This window comes from Columba livia, chromosome 1 (assembly GCF_036013475.1).
Source record: "Columba livia isolate bColLiv1 breed racing homer chromosome 1, bColLiv1.pat.W.v2, whole genome shotgun sequence".
Classification (NCBI taxonomy): Eukaryota; Metazoa; Chordata; class Aves; order Columbiformes; family Columbidae; genus Columba; species Columba livia.
In genome coordinates, this window is record NC_088602.1 from 165,419,419 (window position 1) to 165,440,540 (window position 21,122).

General features: G+C 40.6%; 2 long non-coding RNA genes across 2 annotated transcripts in view; both read right to left on the reverse strand.

Moving 5' to 3' along the window:
- Positions 1 to 21,122, reverse strand: part of LOC110363192 (uncharacterized) — a 124,895-nt gene that overhangs the window by 40,531 nt on the left and 63,242 nt on the right. The window lies entirely within an intron of this gene.
- On the reverse strand, positions 6,720 to 16,512 carry LOC135576505 (uncharacterized). Its single transcript, XR_010468300.1, has 3 exons — positions 14,608 to 16,512; positions 13,434 to 13,549; positions 6,720 to 10,172 (listed from the first exon to the last, which is right to left on the reverse strand). It is a non-coding gene; the product is annotated as an uncharacterized LOC135576505 (long non-coding RNA).

Sequence of the window (21,122 nt, forward strand, 5' to 3'; positions counted from 1 at the left end):
ATTACAATGTAAACAGCATAGGTTTCTTACGCATATTCTTTCTCATATAACTAGAGGGAAGATTAAACTATTTTTTAAATCATTATAGTTAAATTTAGCATTATTAACCCCATACTCCTTACTTTTTAGTAACTTTCTAGTAATCCTGATAAATATTTCATACAAAAAAAAAATCCAGGTCTTTATTTGAAAATTCCGTTAATTCTGTTATATTAGTTCCTGATAATATCATATTTAGAAGATAAAAGTCAGTTCCTCTTTGTAAGGGTCAGTGTTTCAAAGTTAACACTTAGCAAGGCTACTTCCCTTCTTTTCAGCTACTACATGCCCAACACATTCCTTAATACATTTCTCATTTTATTTTCGAATCAAAACAAAGAAGTTTAACGTGGTCATTCCTGTAAAAGGAATGCATCTCTAACATTTTGAAGTTTAGTGTATGAGAGAAGAGTAGAAGCTCCTGGTTTGCATCACTTCTGGATGTCTGATAGGAAACTCCCGTCCATGACTCATACATGGTACAACATAAGCAATCAGCCCACGTGATAACTGTGAATATTGACTTGCAGGAACCAAGGAAGTATGGGGCTTTCCAGATCACTACTGCAATGTAAGCAACTTTTCAGAGAGATGAACTACTATTTTTGTGAATTCACTTGCATCAAATCACAGACAGCACATGGATGGCAGACAGAAACACTTTAAGGAACAGGAGTTTCTGGTGACTGCAGTGCAACGTGCAGACAGAGTATGAGTGAATTGGGAAAGTGTAAATACACGAGAAAAATTAAAAGATAGAGTGCAGCCAGTGACTTTAGGATTGCTTCAATCCCCTGGCCACAAACCATTGCTGTTATCACAAACTATTACAGTTAGATTCATGCCCTCTTACAAACTCTCCATTGTAACTTTCTTCCCTTTGGAAATGGCCTCATCACTGTCAGGGTGTATTTATACCCACATTTACTTGTGCAAGTTAGACCAGAGATCCAGTGAAATATCATTTGAGGTAGGCAGGGTGCCCTCTGAATATCATAGAGTTGGCTGAAAAATTTATGGTGAAATAATTTCATGAGAAAATGCCAGTCCACCAAAAACAAAAGGTGTTATGCAAGGCTGTTGGCTTTGCGGCCTCCTGGCAAATGTAAACAGGGTTGTTTCACAATAACACTAGGCAGGCCATTGAGCACCTGTGAGCCTCATGATAGGACTGCCTCAGGGACCTTAGGACTTCTGGAGGTTGTCATGAGCAGCTTTCCAGCCTTCTGCACCCCTTCCGATAGTAACAAAGCCCTGGGATCTCAATCCTTCCTGAAGTCTTGGCTTCCCCTGCTGGTGCAGGGAGCCTGCCAATCCTGAAAACTGATTCACGCCAAGGCTTGGAGGGCTGCCTCTCGTGCTCATTGATCTTGGCTCCTACATGATGACAGGGCTCCTAACCTTCTGGCTGTCTTATTGACTTTTTTTTTATAGCCAAGCCAAGTAAGAGGCGCAGTGCTTAGCTTTCCACACTCACTTTCACTGTGAGCTTGCTAAACCAGCTGATTTTATACATTTTTCGTTTTCCATATGTAGGCATCTTCATTATTCATTTAAAAATGGAACATTCTTGGTCAGCAGGCAAGGACTGCAGAGATGTTGCTGGTTTAGGCTTATCTTTATATGTACATCTGTAAAGCCACTGCAGTGGTAGAGCTTGTAAGGGCAAAATCGGCTGCTCATCTAATCAAATCATCTCCTGTGTGGGTGGCTCTACTAGTAAAAAGATGCTTCTGACAGAAAACATTACATCTGTGTGATTTTCTTTTTGTGACGATATTTTAGGGATGAGGACCTTTTTAGGTCATAATATTGCTGTGCCAGCTAATCTCAGTATGCCAGTTAATCTTGATAAACACATGCCTTCTGCACACTGGCAAGACTTGAGTTAAGGGTTACCCCTCTCTTTTGTGGGAAGAAAAGCCATCAATACATGAAAAATGACACTTAATCAACTAAATATAATCTTAGTTGTAGGCTTCACTAGCAAGAAGCTCAGACGCACTACTGAGTGATATTACACCTTTTCTTTCTCCTTGGCACAAAACTAACTTGCATCTGCAGTGGAGATCAGGTCAGGGCAACAGGGGAACATCTGTTCCCCAGTTGTGTGATGGGGAGCATGTGCTGCAGTAGGCAGCCAGAATGGAAAAGGTGTATTCCCTAATCCCACTGAGTTCACCTGTGAATACAGCACATTTTCCTTCCCCGCTACAGCTGGAACCAAGGGAGCAGACTGAGATACATAATTATCCTTTTTATTTTAAGATTAAATCAGACAAAATTTGTTGTTTTTCAATTTAAAGGCAAACCAGAATGAGTTCTGAAAATTTCAGGAAGCTACCTATCTCCAATAGTCTTGTTTAGCACAAGCCTCACAGGTCTTCTGCGAGGTAACTGTGATAACTTATCATTACCACTCTATTTCAGATCACTAAACAAAAAGTTAGCTTCATATTTCCTTATTGAGTGATTCTCTTTCAATGCTTAAAATGGCCTGGTCAGACATCCAAAAGTAGTAACAGAATCCAAACTAAAAGAAGTCAAATAGAAAATAGCTAAGGTTGGTTGCAGGTGCTAGTTCTGCAGCAGTTCTTCAAGTTATTGTATTTATTAACTTTAAAATCACATTTCCTATTTTTTCTATTTCTGTCTTCCCTTTTACTTAAGTGAAGAGTAACACAAAGAAAGTAGAAACCTTCACGGGAGTGGACAAAAGTTGTGTTGTGTTGTTCTTCACACAAAGGTGCTCAGAGGTACCCAGATCACACTACTTTAAAACAGTAGCTACTGCTACATGCAGAGCAGGGTAAAATATTTTATCCAAATTGTATATTATACTAAACTGATTGTATTTTTCCTGATACTGTGCATGTAGGTCATAAACTGAAACATGACATTGAAATCTGTACCTGCCTTCTGCATTGTTTCATATAACACTTCCATTGAGTTACTTGTATGGGTATTTCAGTGCCCTGTTCAGAATGAAAAGATGTGATGAGAAGTTCACAGGAATTGTGTTACCTCATGTGACTGGCCTCACACTACTTGAGTTCTTCGTTTTCTCTTTCATTTAGTTTCCTTAGAGTTCATTTTATCAGATATATTTTCATCCAGGGATGATACAATAACAAATTTTTGATAGCTGTGAAAAACAAAATCAGCACTGATATTTTACAATACAGTCTGCTATTTTCAGATAATAATAGATTAATGATCACTAAATACATTTTCAAGAACTCATTTTGTAGAATTCTTTGCAGGTGTCTGAGGTTTCCCTGTTTTCCTCATACCCATTGAAAAGGCTGAAATTTCACACACAATCTGTCTCTTTGAAAGCAGGATTGCAAACGAAAAACAGATTGGTTTTTTTTTTCATGTGAAAACCTTTCAGGATCAGCCAGTCAGTGGTTCCCTGGATCTGAGTGCACACATACAGGTCTCAGAAGAGCTGCACTCCACCAAGCTGCGCTGGGTTCTACCTTGCTCCTCTGCAAGAGGTGAGGGGTTTAGAGCCTCTGGAGCCTCCAAGCACAGATGACATGTGGGGGCCAGCTGGGATAAAGAAATGTGTGCTTTCTGCAGTAGCTGTTCCTGAAAAGCGCCAGGAGACAGATAAAGCAAAGCTGGTTTATACTAACACAGAAGACAATTTCTGTGTGGTCTCCCCTTCCCCACTTGATGCCTTGTTGCCGAAGTACCCATTCTGGGGTGGTGCTTACACACCCACAGTGAAGTTGTTTTGATAGCTGAGTACCTGCTGTGTCTTAAGTGACATACTGCATTTATTTGAATGAGCACAATGTTTTCCTCCAACAGAGGAATGTTGTCAAGGTAGCATTCACTGAATTCTGACAGTTTCCTTATATTTTTTCAGTGCTAGCATGGCAGAGAAGGCTCACTTAAGCACTAACACTATGTTCAACACACGTTCAGTTCTTTCTAGGACTGCAGCTTGCCTGGTCAGGACTAGATACCTGTCCCCATTGATTTCAATCAGACCTTTGCCCAGACCTTGGCTGGAACAATAACATCAGGGAAAGGACAACCAATGTTTTTTCATGCATATCAAATAATGTTATAAGAATATTTTATGACAAATAAAAAGGTCCAGAGCAGATTAACCCCATGGACAGATTCTCCAACGTGAACACCACTGATAGTGGTGGAAAGCAGCAGACAGGCCACACAGACGGGGACAGAACCAAGGCAGGTCAACATAGAAGTGCACATCCTCCATGTCGCCCTCATTTCCACTAGTCAGAGGCTGACTGACTCTGACAGTACGAGATATAAAATTCTCTCTAATTTTTTTTTTGTGATAATTATAATAATTCTGAAAATTATTGCTATTTCTTTTTTTTACTTATTTCTTGCTAAACTCCTCTGTGACACCCTCTGCCAGCCAGTATTTACTTACAGATTTCAGAAAAAAAGCGTATCCTTTTGATTTACTGTCTTTCAATCTCACTGCGGGTTACTCTGGTTTTGTCGTGCTGGACTGGGAGACAAAAAGCTTCAGTCCTGCCTTCTCACCTGCTCATCTGGAAGTTGGTGTGTTCCAGCTTGCAGCTAAGAGCCTGGACCACGGTCCACAGGGCACTTACATCCAGCCTTACTTTTTCATGCCAGCGAGCAAGAAACAACTTGCACATGCAGCAAACACAGCTGCATGCCTCTTCCTGTACCTGTGACACCCCAGCACAAACCATCAAATCATTCCTACTACCTAGCCTGTTAGAAAAGGTGAAGGGCAGTGGTTGCTGCTGAGTAGAAAGGGAGAGGAAAAGATGAAGGAAATACTGATCTAACCTAAAGGCAGGATTTAATCCATGAGAGGCGGTGTGAAGTACGGAAAGTATGTTTCAACAGAGCACCAAGATAGAACATGCAGTAATTAGTTCATCTGAACTCATGTAAAATTCCCCATCTTCTCAGAAGGACTTTGTTTGAGACAGCCCTGACCTAACAAAAACAATGGGTGTTTGTGGGACATACTCCTCATACAGCAAAAATGTCAAGGCTCCTCATGCTGTCCAAGAATGATCAAAATAGATCAATATTTTGTCTCCCAAATTGCAGTCATTGTTTACATCTGACTCTGATATACTCTCAGAAATACACCAAGTCATAATAACCATCTTTTTGATGTTAATAATTTCCCAGTCTGACGTGAGATATTATGCTGACACATGTATCTGTCTTTCTGTTATGTATTAGGCAAAGTATTTTGTAAGAAAGAATGCTGCAGCAGTGAGAGCAGTGAATAATTCTCTAAACCTACTAGACTTCATTAATTTTAAATTTCTGTCATATAACCAATTGCTTGGCACTTATGTTAGCTTTCAATAAGTCATTTCAGCTAACTTAGGGGATTCTTTAGATTTTAAAGATGCTATGAAATTCCTGCTGAATACACATAGCCATTTTATAACTATCAAGCAAAATGGTTATAGATGGTTACTTTCAAAACCAGTAATTTACTGACTGCTCTGCTACTAAATCCCATAACTTGTCCCCCTAGAGTAGGTAATTTTGCATTAGTTTTTGATGTGCTTAGCATTACCTTGGCATTATTTTTCCTCATTTCCTATTTATGGAAATAAAAATACATTGTCTGCAATTTTCTGAAGTGCAAGGAATCTGATACAATAAAACACTCTTACCTTGAGTTTAATATAAGAAAAATATTTTTGTCAAATAAATGTAAGGATCTGCCTTGAGTTTTAACTGTATTACTATTACTAAATTACACCCCCCACTGAGATGTATGTGATCTTGGGTGCCTTTCACCTTTGGTTCCTTTAATGAAGGCCAGCTACTACTGTACTGTCTTAAGTACATAGCTACATGCTTAACACCAGTGAGGATTTTGTTATTAGTATCTCTTACCATTAGGATAAGAAAACAATAGCTAATACTCTGCTGAACTCCAGAGTTTCACAGAGGACATGGCCAAATGAGTTCTGTGATTAGCCACGGAAAGGCCACCCGTACCCAGAGCTACTGACTGAGCCCCAGCAACAGATATCAGAACGTAAATGCAGCTCCTTTGCAAGGCAAAGTAAGATCCAGAAAAATGACAGCTATATGTAGCAAAATCTAAAATCAGCTTTTATTATTAAGCAGCTCTGTGCACACCAAAGACAAAGAAAGACAAAAAAGCTGTTTAGTGTCATAAGTCAAAGGCAAAATTTTTCCATGGCAAGCAGGCAGACATAGAAAGCATTGCTCGAAATCTTCCAACTTTATTCCTCCAGCAGCCTGAGCCCTAAGCGAAGTAAGTGCAGGCAGGGGAAGGGTTACTGCTTTCCCAGCTGTTCACACAAAGGGACACTTTGCACCTGTTCCCAGTGAATGAAAGTTTGCTTTGTGTAAAAGCAGTTCATCACCTTGGCGTTGGCGTCGGGGCGGTGGAGCAGGCAGAGCCCCGGCGCGTTCTGGCTGGAACCAGCGCACTGCTGAGGAAGAGGGAGGCTGACGGGCAGGCCTGCTGCAATCAAGCTTCATTAGCTTCAACGTGTAAACATGCCCCCACCTGAAGGTTGATGTCACAGCAAATGCAAACAGCAGGGATGGTCAGCTAAGCGTAAGCAAGAGAATGAGGGTTTTTTTGCTTTTATCCCAGTTCTGTTTAGTTTACCATATTTGCTTAAGGCTGGTATAGTTTTCATGGCTACCAGTGAGCTATTATTCAGAAAATCCTGCTCTACACTGCCTCTGTATAATTAAAAAACAATGTGCTCTATGCTTCCTTTGAAGTTCTCTTAGATCTACATGTCCTAAATCGTGATTTATCTCAGACATTGCCACTAGGTATGTGCTAGGCCCTCAGCCGGGCTAAATAAATGCAAGTCTGTGGGATATCAGGGAAGCCACAGCAGTTCACACCAGCAGAGAGCATCTGGGCTGTCCTGGAAAAATCAGCTCTCAGGTGACACAGTCATGGCTAAAGCATGGACTATGGTCAGAGATGAGAAAACACAAGGATCTAGGCAAGTATTTCTATATCAAAAAAGAAAAAGAGAATTAAAACCAAAATCACACAACTAAAATAGCAGGTTCTCCTTTTCTCATGTCAACTGGTGACCCAGCAGTCTAAATGCTTCTCCTCCTCAGCACAGGGGTCACAAACAGGGCACACAGGCCACCCGTCTGGGCCACTGCCACAGCAGCAGGATAGGCCCAGATTTCCTCTACATCTTTACCCCTCTGACCTTCAGAATATATCACCCTCCACCCCCACTTTAATCCTGGGGTCTTTACTTTGGAGCTTATAATAAATCAATAGGCAGTAAAAGAAAATCCCTGTGGGAGCAGCAATTGTGGACCTATTATAAAAGCTTAAATTCCCCACCTGCCACTTGACCAGCAAAAAGCTTGGATTCCCCACTCCAGTCCAGATTATGTAAAACTATTCAAATCCTGAGTGACAGTATTTATGAAGACAGCTGTTGGGCTCTCCAGCTGGGGGAGGCAGGGGCAAATGCTCTGGAGTTCAGTAAGAGCTGTCCTGCTATTCACCCTCCCAGAGATCCTTACAATGCTTTTTTTTTTCCCTTTTTTTGGTCCAGGTGGAGGGAAATGAATAATCAACCAGAAAAATTAAAAATTCCCAACCCAAAAGTTCTCAGAAATGCCCTTTAGAAACAGATACTGTTTCAGAGACTGGTCTCCTCACACTCACTTCTCCCTCCCCTTTCCTCTCCCCACCATTTCTGAGTTGTGTTATTCCTCACAGAAAGTGGCAGAAGGTAGTGGGGTGAGATGCTTTGTGAACTGGTCATTTGTCAACACCAATCAGCTTGATACATTTCTGGGAAGAAGATTACGCTAGAAAGATGCTATCATGTTTTCAGTCAACCAAAAGTCTGACCACCCCCCTTCATCCCCGCAAAGCTCTACCACTGCCAAGTATTGCTATTCTTGGTGGTCTTTCAAACTACTGTTTACCAGCAGAGGGGTGAAATTCAGTGAAACAAAGTGGTTTCCCATGGCAGTAGTTACCATGCATTGGGGAAGGCCAGAGCAAGAATCCCAACCACCCACCATTACAGTCAATTATGAAACCCCTGCTGACTGCCCTTGTGTTCATTAGGTTCTGAATGCCCATCCCATAATTACAGGAGTAATTGGATAAGCACACCTGTTTACACCTCTTTTTTTCTAAGATTGGGAAGGACTGGATTCTGCTTCCATGGAAGTCAAGAAGGATTGTTTTTTCACTGGGAGGTGAATCATGCCAAAGAAGTTTTAGAAATGTGCAATGTTCATTCGACCTACAACACATCTGAGATCAGCTCTAATATGATGTATCACCATTTGATAAAATCTCCAAGATGCATAAGAAAAACATACACATAACCTGTCTATTGCACTATGACCATAATCTTTTCAACCTTGTCTTTCATCCTAATCGGGAGCTTATCTTTATTGCATTTGTACAGTTACTTTTTTCATGCACAGACCCTGGCCTTTAATTTGTTTGTTTTGACAACACGGAGGTGTTAGAAAACTGTGCCAAGAGGAAAACTGAAGATTCCCTTGCACAGAGGCTGTGCTATTGCTGTCAGGGTGGACTCAGACCCCCTCCTCCTGGCACCTTCCAAGCTGGCAAGCAGTGCAGGACATGGCCATAGCCCTTGCACTCACATTGCTCCTAAACCTGGATTGGGTTTGTTTCATGGAACATCACTTATCAAAAACTTAAGGCCTAGCCCCGGCCCAACCCAGTTTTCCAAGTAAGTTTGCTTGAATTCCCCACTGGGACTGCCCTCTCTACACAGAGCACAGAAGGCTAGCTGAGCCCAAATGCCTGGCTTTTATATGGCTAAGAGTAGGTAAAACAAACCTAGACCTAAAGGGTCATTATACCCTCAAAGTTCATGCCAGGATTTCAATCTGCCACAGAAATGAAAAAAAAAAAAAAAATAAAAAAGACAAGTAGTTTTCTTTAGTGTCCTTTATTCTGTACAAGTTAGCATCCAAAATAGAAGCCAGGGCAGACACAGTTGCAAAACTCTTTGTCAGAAAGTTACACTTCTGAATTAAATTTTCGCAGACAAGAAGGCGAAAAAATAAAAGTGATGGTAAATGTGAATTCTTATGCAAAGACAGTTGCTGGGCAAACTCTTTCATTTAATGAAATAAAGTTATATGATTCATTTTAAATATCCAAATTCAAATCACTGTATTACCATTTACTTAATGACAAATACTTCTTTCTGATTGGCGTTTTATTGCTTTTGAGGCAGTAGATGGGCCAGCAGAACACGTATAACCCCTAAAATGAAATGAACATTCCTGATTCAGAGAAACTGTCATCTTTCTTGGCAGGAGTGAGGAGCATTCGCTACAAGTTAGGTTGAGAGGAGAATGGAAGGCACACAACCCTTCACCAAAAGCGTTTTTACATAGTCTGCTATATTGCATTTATAGCTAGTTATTTGATCATGTGAACAGCTCCTGGATGCAGGGTTCAATTATAAATATTTATGCACATGGCAAAAAATAGCAGTTAGAAAATGTTTATTCTTTCCTGATTTCCCTTGTCAAAACATACACATCAATTTCTTTGTTTGCCTTTTTTTCCTGAGAAACATCACTGTAATGTATTAAAAAGCTTCACAGCAGAAAGGGAGCGGGAGTCACCATTCGGGTTCCAGCTTCACACCACTGTTCACCACCAAAAAACCTACTCTAATGAGGCCAGGACAGGGGCAGAGAAAAGCTAAATTCTAAATTAAGAAAGGGATCTTTGAAAGGGTAATTTCCTTATTGGAGTTCAAAGTACCTGTTTTTTTTCTCTGCCTTGGAGAGACTCGGCAGCAGTTTCCCAGTGGTGCTGCCAATGGGCATGTTCTGGATAAACACTGCAGTTGTTCTTCCCACACACATTCGGGACACGGAAACCCTCCCGCCCCCACTGACGTCAAGAGACTGTCCCAGGCACCTGACATATCCTGGGATCATGCTCAAACTGCTTTTTAACCCAGCAGATATGTTAAATGGAGTGAACTTGCCAGTTTAAGGTCAGTCCCCAGAGATAACATTATCAGGAGAGCCATTTGTCTCCAGTGGGAGCAAACACAGGCATCTCGCAGGCTCCTTCTTTCCACAGCTCTTGCCAGAACCTGATAGAAAAAAATAAAAACAACACTAGAACTTCAGGAATCGGGGTTCTTGCTACCCTTACTTATTGACAGTGTTTTGTTTGGTTTTACGATATGTCTGGCTGTCTGGCCTGTGGCACTAGCAAGGTAGCAACAGCTTTCACCAGAGAAGCGTCAGGAAAAACCCTAATCATATATGTAATGTTTCCCTTTCATGCTGCAACAGCTTTCAGATCCATTTGTGCCAGCACGGCACCATTACCCAGGACATGAAGCTGTACAGTTTTTGTCTTTATCAATATCTTCATTCTTTCCCTTTGAACTATTCCTGACTTCAACACACGCTGAGTTCAGAGAGAGTTCAAGCTCGCTGCTTACACCAGGAGGGCTGAAATCTTTGGTTTCCATTTCACAGGGATCGCTGCAGGTTCACAGAACGGCTAAAAGGCGACACCTAATATTTGTGCCAGCCTGGCACTCGCTTCATGCTGCTCAGCCTCCTCACTCTGCTCCTCACAGAGCTGGGATGGAAATCCATTTGCAGTTAGAAAGGCTTGGCACATCAAAGGGATGCTGTCAAAGTGGTAGGCCTGAAATGTTATCTGTCCTCTCTTGTCTACATTTGTTTGCAAAATCCACATTATCTTTTCAATATAGAAGTGGTTTATTTCCAGGCACAGCTTGGAGTAAATACTTTTTTAGGTCAGTATCAATGTCAGAATCAGTAAGAGTGCTAGTCCAGTGAGTACCCAAGGGAAAACCAAAACAAAGCACACATACAAAAAAAAAGGGGGAGAGAAAGGAACAACTTTGTCTGGGCTTGCAAAACATTATCAGAATTGATTATGAGAAAAAAAAATAGATTCTTGAAAGTTAGGGAAATTACATGCCATGCACCTTCTCAATGTCGGCTTCAGATCTCTTGTTTAAAAGAAGGCATAATATATTGGTCTGTGATAAACAATGTATCATATAATAGACATCATCCATTACACTACAGGGCATAGTAAGGAGGTGGGGTGGGGAAGAAAGAAATACTGCATTCTTGCAAATGGAAATGTTTGTGATAAATGAAAGATGAGAGAATTATCACTGAACAGTGTGTTCCCAATATTAAAAAGTGCAACATTTTTTTTAATCTTCTTTTGAGTCTCACTGAGACAATTACTTCAAAAAGAAACTGGTTTTAGCAAAAATAACGAGAGTACTGCTTTTGAATAAGTTGTACAATTTAATGTTGTCTCTTCAGTTTTAACAGATTAGGTGGGTAATATTTATCACACCAGTGTAAGTAGGAGCATGTCCCTTTCCTTTTGCTCAGAGAGCAGGTTCCAGCACAGGGCATGCAGGCCATAGCAGAAGGCCTGTTTGTGGGAGGGCTGGGGTGACTTTCACCCTACGGAAGGTACAGCACTTGCTTCTGGACTTGCAGGTGCTCCCAGCCTTACAGAGTGAAGGTTTGCCCTTTGTTGGGTACAGGCAGTGCTACAGGTAAGCAGCCAGCAGTTTGTCCAGACCTTTTGCTTGCTCTCGTTGGCTCTGTCCAGTGCAATATAGCCACTTGCTCCTCATCATGCTACAAATAGCAAACCAAATCCACCTTGATGTTCCTTCATCCCATCCTTTCCCCCCAAATCAGATGGGTCTTGTAAGCATATTTGGATGGCCTGTTTACAAAATTATAGGCTCGCTAAGGCAGAGCCAGTGTCATCTGATGTGCCTGCACAGGACACAGCAGAATGAGGCCCTAAACCTAATTTGCAGCCTCTAGGCACTACAGTAATATCACTAATTTAATACAAATTAAAATGAGAGGAAGGGACATGATATTCACAATACTGACTTCTTCCCATCCACAGATGCTTGGCAGGACTTCAGATCTGCATTTAGGGAGCATGTAGGCTTTGCTGAAATGGCCATTCTTTGTACAAATATGCCCCCAAGCAGCAATAAAAAGAAGCAGATGCAGATTAACACTAACAAATCACATACCCAGTGTGCTGTACATGTTACCTAATGCATGTGAATAGTCCTGCTGGCCTTACATCTGTTACAGAAGCACAGCCTTGTTGAAGACATTGTCATCTCTCACAGCATTAGCTCTCTCCAAAAGCAAGGAGTTTGAAAGCAGAGGGAACAGCAACCACACAGAAACTGGAGGGCACCAGAGCAGGGCAAAGCAGAGTAGATCCACCTTCACTTTGCCTAAAAAACCTCAGGATTTGAGACATCTTGTGAAAACTTGCTATCTCATCACCCTCGCCTACCCATGGGGAGACAGAGGGGTGGTCTGATTCATCCATTCCAAGACCTAAGGGGCCTGTTATGAATCAAGTTGGCTGGAACAGAGGAGGAGCCTGGATGACCTGCTTACACTGGTCTCCCAATTTTTAGATGACTAATATTGGGCGAAATAAATCTCACTGTGATGGCTGACTGAGTTATCCTGCCTACCACAGTGTCAAAAGTGAAGTGAGAGATAAGTAAGTACATTCCCTGCTGTCTGGGGAAGCCAGATCACAGTCACAGTGGAAAGGTGGTTGTGGCCTGTAGGCAAGCAGACCATCTACAGTAGGTTCCTAACTTGGGTATCATGTCTTCAACCACTGGTCACACAGAGACAGAACCTGGCAGCCCAAGCTAGGACAAGGCTCAAAGCATTTAGTATTCTCTTGATCTTAGGCGCTGTCATAGGTGTGACAATGAAATCATTCACCCAGATGAGATGACACAGTATCTCCAGCAGTTCTCATAAAAGTTACAAGTTATGTTGATATTAAGCACTTTGGAGAAGGGATTCAAAAGTGCAGAGAGGAACAGCTAAAGAGACTGACAAAATACCGTCCATAGATCTATTTTATCCCCAAACTGATCCAATTTGATGGCAAAATGCTCATGGGGAGGAAAATAAAAAAAAGTGCCTTTCTTAAAAATAAAAAAAAATAATACATAAATAAAAATGTGGCAAGTGGAGTGTGCGTTTGTTTGTCTGTACACCTATGGCTTTCTGTAGGAAGTCCCAGAACCTTGTGGCTTCTTCCTGTTTTTGAGCTGCCCTCTTGTGTCTTGTGATCAGGTGGTTTTGACTTGTATGAATTCACACCACCTTTCGTCTGCATCCTCTTGGCAGTGGCTCTGTACAGAGCCTGAGAGTCAATGACCTTCCACCCTACCTCCACTGCTCCTCTGAAAGGATCTATTATGTGGCTCACTGGAAGAGCACAAGCCAGGTTCTGTTTGAGTCAGCATGACTCTTACAGTATAAACACTGAAAAAAAATACCTCTCCACGTAGCTAGCCTCCTTTTACATTAGTCAGGAAAGGTCAAGGCAAAATTGGAGGTAGGACAAAACTGGTCGGTGTTTGGAATCAGTCCCACTTGAGTTGATTTCCTGTTTCTGAAAAAAAAAAAACACTGCCTCACATTAGTGAATGTTGCTATACATGCCACGCAAACACATTTTACATACGGTAACTCCTTGAGTGCCTTAAGAAACTATCAGCATGAGTAAGGAGGGTCACAGCTACCAAGAACCAGAAGAAATGTGAAAGCTGGAGTTTGTATTCTTTCCATCTCTATTTGTATTGTAGAATTGGATTATTCAGAGAATTGCCTCTAAAATTAGTGGCAATCCCTTCTGGAAAGACAACCAGGCCAACAGAAGAAACCAAACTGACAGCTTCCCACCTAGAACCCCGACCCACTGTTTGAGATTCAAGAGTAATTGATACAGCCTGAACTGGGAAAAAATAGACAAAGCTGTCTTGATGTTTTGTTATTTTGCTAATTGGACTAGTGCAATAAAAGTACAGCGTACTACTTTATCTGAACTAAAATAATTAAAATATCAGTCTGTAGAGAGAGTAATTAGATACCTTCTTGATTAAATAGTAGAAGAAAATGACAGTTTGTTAGCTGTTTTTAATGAGATTTCTAGCAAAGTTAGAAATTCAATCTCCCATTCCCTTCAGTCCCATACTTCCATCTGGCAGCAAATCTTCATGGAAGAACTAAAAATCTACATGAGACAGACAGTGAAATAACCTCCAAGCTTTATGGATTTGAGGGTCTAGGGGGCACAAGAAAGCACTTCATATTAATGTTCTGGAATTGTAGATGCTCAATAGGTACCCAATAATATCCCATAGAAAATACCTTCTTTAGTAGCGTTCACTGGTAATGATTTTCTTGCTCTGTGTTATTCCAGCTTCAGTAATTTTCATTAGCTGTCTGCATCTCCTCCTTGACTACCAAAAGTATAGTGTTTTTGGAAAGATCAGAGAGAGGAGAATTTAGTTTGGGGGGTTTTGTTTAGTCCTCTCCTTTCTGCTTGATTATTTCTGGGTTGGAAAAAACAGTCTCTGTTTTCCATACATAGATATGACCTTTTCAATTATCTTCTGAATATGAATTCTTTAGTACACAACATAAAATGGAGATTTCTACAACACTAACCTGCTTTTCTGTGGCTGAAGTGAAGGGTCAACATGGCTCACATCTTTCTAGTGATGGTGAAGGTGTGAAATCTTTTCAAAATGCAGTGCGTTATAGGTTCCGTGAATCAGCCTGGACCTCTTCATCAATGCTTCACAAGAAGTGCTGTATTCTTCTTCATAGGGACACGGATGATGCAGGCAGCAAGAAGACTTAAAACAAAGTCATTTTGTTCCAGGAAATACCTTTGACGCTTCCTGATTCATAGCCATGTATCCTTTTACCTCAACTTCGTCAGCTCCCCACCACCATCTTTTGATTTTATATCTCCGGATACCCAAATGACAACTCCAGCTCTATTTCCCCCAACAACTTTGAATACATGTCAGCACAACCGATGTCTTCTCCCACTCTACCGTACACTTTCGACTCCTTGTTGCCAGCATCCTAAAGCTGTTCACCTCGTTTTCTTACCAATATTTACCCTGGCATAGCTCAGTCACTGTGCAGAGCCTTGCAGTACCCAGAAGGGCAGATGCAATTTGTGCAGTAACACATTCCTTCCCATGAACGACTTGTTACTCTAGAGCACCTGGGAAGATGTAACTTGGTGGGGAGAGAGCCAAAATGTCTGGAAGCCAAAGCCCCTGTTCCAGAAGGAAAAAAATTTACCTATCCAGACCGATACCATCCCAGGTCTTTCCTCCCAGCCTGAGCTGTTCTCCTGCTCCGTGACTTGGCTTGTCCCTGTCACAGCCTGGCTCGGCCCCAAGAATCATAGATCATAGAATGGTTTGGGTTGGAAAGGACCTGCAAAGATTATCTAGTCCAACACCCCTGCAATGAGCAGGGATATCTTCAACTAGATCAGGTTGCTCAGAGCCCCATCCAGCCTGGCCTGGAATGTTTCCAGGGATGGGGCATCTACCACCTCTCTCTGGGCAACCTGTGCCAGAGTTTTACCACCCTCATTGCAAAAAAATTCTTCTTTATAGCTAGTCTTAATCTACCCTCTTTTAGTTTAAAGCCTTTACTTTGTCCAAATGCAATAGGTCCTGCTAAAGTCTGTTCCCATCAACAAGTGGGGAATGACAGTCAGTATGACAATGGCCATGAGGGACAGAGCGGGAAAAACGTCTGAAAAGTCTCCCTGCTGCCTTGCTCAACCTTAATCTCTGGTGCTCTGAGTCGTAGATTAAATGGAAGAATAAGCTCTGGGACTTCCTGGTAGAACTGCTGCCTCAGCTCCTGTATCAAACCCACTTACAAGATCCAGCACAGACTGATCGGACTTAGCAAAGGATAAAGAGACCATGTAAAGGAAGTGGAGCAAGCAGAGTGAAGCCAGCAAAAGTCTTACAACTGATTTATTTGCTCTGGACATCTATTTACAATGACAAATGTTATGCTGCTCCTACACTGAGTAATAGGGATGTGAATGACACCAGCTAGACAACAAACAGTGACAATCTGCTCCTCCTCAGTACAGGCAGTGTTTCCCAGCTCTGTGTTGAGACTTCAGGGAGAATTGTGCAGATCTGTGTGTGTTGACTGCCCTGGGGTGTGAGAACAAGGAAGCAGCCTTTTACTATTGACCTGGAATCAGTCTGCCAGTTGTTAAGTATAAGCCAGTTAGCTTACACAAACAGAGTAATATATAGGCAGACGCCCCTCATTGCCCACCTGCTAGAAGACTCATCTCATTGTTCATAGATGTGACCCACTAGGAAGTGACATGGCCGAGCAACAGGGATACACCTCAGCCAGGGCAGCGCAAACACCACGCCAGAGAAGTCTGAGAAGTTGCTCCAGAGCTTGCAAGTAACATCTCAGAACAGCACTGTTGCTTGAACATATATGTCTTTAGTTTAAAAATAATGTACAATGTACAAAAATAATCTATAATAGATTCCTCAGTGAATGCAGCTGAAGGTGTAGGAATGTTTGCATTTGCCCTTCAGACAAGGACACACTTACCATCAGACAAGCTTTGTCTGAAGTTTCAGACACAATTATTATTTCTTCTATGACCATGTGTAACAGGACCACTATTTGCATTATCACTGTGAAATACAAAGATGACCCAGGAAGGACACAGGCGAGAGCAGAAATTGAAAGAGAAATGGCATATAGTGATACAATGATTTGAAATATGTGCAGAAGCTAGTAACCAGGGTTTGAAATGAATCATTAACAAAAAAAAAAAAGTACTTTGAAGTGGTGATGAAAAGTAGTGGATTGTTAGGACACAGTAGTATGATGTGGGTAAAGTCAAAGTCAAGGGACAACTTGGTATCACGTATAACATTGAACACAGCTCATTTTCTCTTTTCTTGATCTGCCTCCTTACAAATAAACTCTAGAAATTCATCTAAGAGGCAAACAGCTCCAGTTCCAGGAGAATAATTTCCTGAATTCTGGACAAGAGTTCATTACTCAACGGGTGTGAAAAATGGAAAAAAAAAAAAAAAAAAAGGCAAACAGCAACAAAAACCTCTCAACAATAGAATGTTACTTGTAGGAAGAGCTATACCATTTTCAGAAAGTAGGAAGAAGGACAAAACAAATCCTTCTACATTTTTGTAAGAGATTTTTGAAAATGTGTCTTAGAGCACTCTAGGAAAACCTCCTATTTACATCACAACATGATAGCTTTTAATAATGAAAAGCTAATTCAACCAATTTCTTACAATGCAAAATAGAAAACAATTTATAATCAGGTGTTTACTTCTATTGCTTCTTTTAATGTAAATTGCCAAGTTACTGAAATAATCTACTTCATGATCTTTAAGCAGTCTGGTTCACAAATTCACAGACAATTGTCTTCCTCATTTCATGTCTAACTGATTTCAGAACATGATGTAAAGTCATTGACACTTCTCATCCTCTATTTAGTCTGTCTTTTTCTAAAGCAATACATATATACAGGCAGTTCTGTGTGTAGCTGTCTAACAACCATATTTAACATCTTCCATCATGGTGTTCATCTTAGCATATTATCAGTACTTTGGAAGTCTGTGTGGTTTCATAATAGAAGATAACATATTATAAAGTATTCCTAATATACATAGATATAAAAGCAATTTCATTAGCCAGGAGATTTTTTTTTTAATGCAAATTGTTTCTCAGTATGGAGGAAAAAAACATAATGAAAAGGACTAAATTGACAGAATTCGGATAGGAGAATTTACCCTCCACCGTTTTGCTATACATAGCAGTAGAGTCTACTGGATAAATAAGATTGTCAAGTAATATCTCCATTTACAGGTTACTCTAAAGCATAAATCTGTGCGCTTTAAAACACACATGATCTTATAGCACATTTAAAAGATGATTTAAGAGATTCTCTCTCTTGACCCTTAAATTTTTGATGCAGAAATACATACACACAATTCTGCATTTAAATACCCCTGAGAAATGCCATCCAAAGAAATTTTAAAAGCTTAGGTAGAATAAACTAAAGCCAAGGTTCTATACCTATGTTTGTTTTAAGGAGGGTAAACAAACTGTGTCTTTGGCATTCAGTTAGGTTCAAGGATGGCAAGTGCCCTGTTTATGATGCAAAGTACTAAGCTGATTTGTCCAGCACAAATAAAAACTGCCAGGTCATCAAAGTTCTTCCTCAGCAAAGAAGAAGGATCATGGTAATCGAAGAAAGCATCCCAGTCACACATAAGGGAGTCTGTGCTTAACCCCCTGCCACTCTCTTATGCACAGGCAATATTTGCCGTTTCAGCCATATCCAATACTAAACCCCACCTATTCTGTATATCAATGACACAAGACAGCTGAGAACTTGGCTTAACTAATGAGTCTGGTTCTTCATCAAAATAGATTATCCTAAATGTAGTGAGATAGGGACCCAAAAGTACAGTCTGACATGAAGACCCCAATATTTTAGTCTGCAGATGTCTGTTAATCCTCTAAGTAATGGAGCATCACAATAATCAAGGCAGGTGCTCACACACGTGCTAAGACATCTAAGACATCCACACAGGCTGGCAGATGTGGCACAGAACCTGTAGGAGTTCCATCTCTTTCTGAAGCTCCAGCAGGCTGTCTCAGGGCACCTCCAATGTACCAGCTGCCTGTGTGTGTAGGCAACTTGATCAAGTCTGCAGACAACAGAACCAGCAAAGCTGAATTGCTACTCAGATCACAAGCCAGGGGAGCTCAGTTCAGCTGTTTGAGACGTGTCTTTCAAGGTCAGCAGATGAAGGTTGGGTGGGATTCCCTGCTATATCTCCAAAATCTCCAAAACTATAGTTAGGCATCCAAATTGAGCCTTAGGTCTGTCTTAGGCTGGGAAAAATCACTTTCTAGTCTCTTCTGGCTTCACTGAGTAGAGGGAGCCTATATATCTGCCATGTGTGCAGACACTTTCCTGTAGATGGCAAATTTAGTTTTGATCCTGAGTTTAATCCTGTCCTTTAAAGGAAGTGACAGAGCAATCAAAATTTTCCATTGTTAACAGCTCAATACTGTTAATACCTGAAAAAACAGATGCAATGCACAGATCATCCAGAGATTTAATTTTAGAAAGAAAGCAATTTTTAGTGTAAAGTATGAAGCTGGAACCAATGCATATCATGGTTTTGGACTAGACGTAAGTCTGGGGCAGAGTTACATAGCTGAGGAGTAGAACATTTCCCTAGGCCCAGGTGAAACACTTCTACTCTTGCATCTGCTGGAGAGGATTTGAACCTATCTTTTTTACTACTGGAATACTATCCTAAAAATCAAGACAGGATACTGTCCTAAGGATCAAGCCATCACATGTGATGTTCTTCCTCTTTCCTCTCAGACTCACTGACCTTTGTACGGGCTCATTAAATGTTTACTGATCCTAAGAGTAAGAGAAGGATTACTTTTAACAGTGCTTGGGGCACTCAGAAAATGAAAGACCTCTGCTCTGGTTCCTGTGCTGTATCAAGTGGAAAACACCTTTGAACTTAACTCAGTAGATACCAGAAACTTTTGTTTTGGTTTGATTTTTTTTTAAATATGGATATGAGATTTATAGATAACACAAATCGGTTTGATTGAAACTGCAGACACACATTATGAATGTGACTCATTGATCCTCACTTTGACCTGCTTTTTTTTCAAATGCATTTGGCTTAGCTTAGTTACCACGAAAAAGCAGTTGAAGCAAAATTAGGAGAAAAATCAAATAAAATTATCTACTGGCTGCTGACAGCTGTATAGTCAACAAGGAGTACTATATGTTAGTGAGATCCCCCATATAAAGGCTCAATTCACACATGGATTGAAATATAAAACATATTTTTTAAAGTTCCTTTCAGGACAGCAAGAAGATGGTCTCATCAGTTTGGGTAAAACATTTCTGAGAAAAACACTAACAAAACAGTAGAAGCATCCACTTTCCAGGATACCCACAAGATTTATTTATGATTGACCTGGCAACTATGTATCTTTTAAAGGTAAGATCCTACTCAAATTAATGGAAATATTTATCTGTTCAACATACCAATACAATAACTCAAAAATGTAGTGAGCTCTTTATATACATATATATATGCAGTGCAGAAAAAAACAGTAATTTGTAAAGCAAATTAAAAGAGACCTGGCTTTTGTGTGCAAACCCAGTATCTTAATTTAAGACATCATACACTAAATGATCTGTTTCCCACAAACATGATTTAGTCTCATACAAGTGAGTACCTTCCACCAGAAAACTGTTCTTACAACTTCAACAGTAGGTGTCAAGAGTAGTACACTTGTCCTTTGAGAAGAACTGTTACAAACTATTGAGAATCTATTGTAGAACCATAGAATCATAGAATTCTTTAGGTTGGAAAATACATTTAACAACACCAAGTCCAACTGTTAACCTATCATTGCCAAGTCCACCACTATACTATGTCCCCAAGCACCACATCTATGCATTTTTTTAAACACCTCCAGAGATGGTGTCTCAACCACTTCCCTGGGAAGGCTCTCCCTATACTTGACAACCTTTTCCATTAAAAGCTTCAGAAGGAACTATTGGAAAGCACTGCAAAAGGAATATTTTCAGTGTCACCAAAAACTACCTTAGTTCTTGTCTCCTTATTCTACTGGTTAAACAATGAATATTCAGCACACACATGCAATGTGTGTAAATGCAGATCAAGTGCTGTGTGGAAATCCCAGGGACAGATCTCAAAAGAATAGATCCCGAAGTTATAGTAATATTGACTAAGATGTACTCTCCTGTATTTGTAATAAACATTTCCATCATTTGTCAGATACTGAAAGGAAATGAAAAAAGTAAATACTGTGCAGCTTGCAGACTACTTGACAGCAGATAGGAATTTCATATTTTTGGGTGGATGAAGGGTGAATCTTCAGAAAACGTATGACTGGTCATGATGCCCAAAAATGAACAAGAAACTTCTGCTGAAATGCAGGGTTCTATGCTGCAAAACCCCTGGGGTCTCTCACTGAGTCCTGTTAGGAGTTAGGAGTGATTTTCCTGAACACTGTTGGATTGTTCTTGGACTTTATTAGTTCCTGACAAACATTTACATATT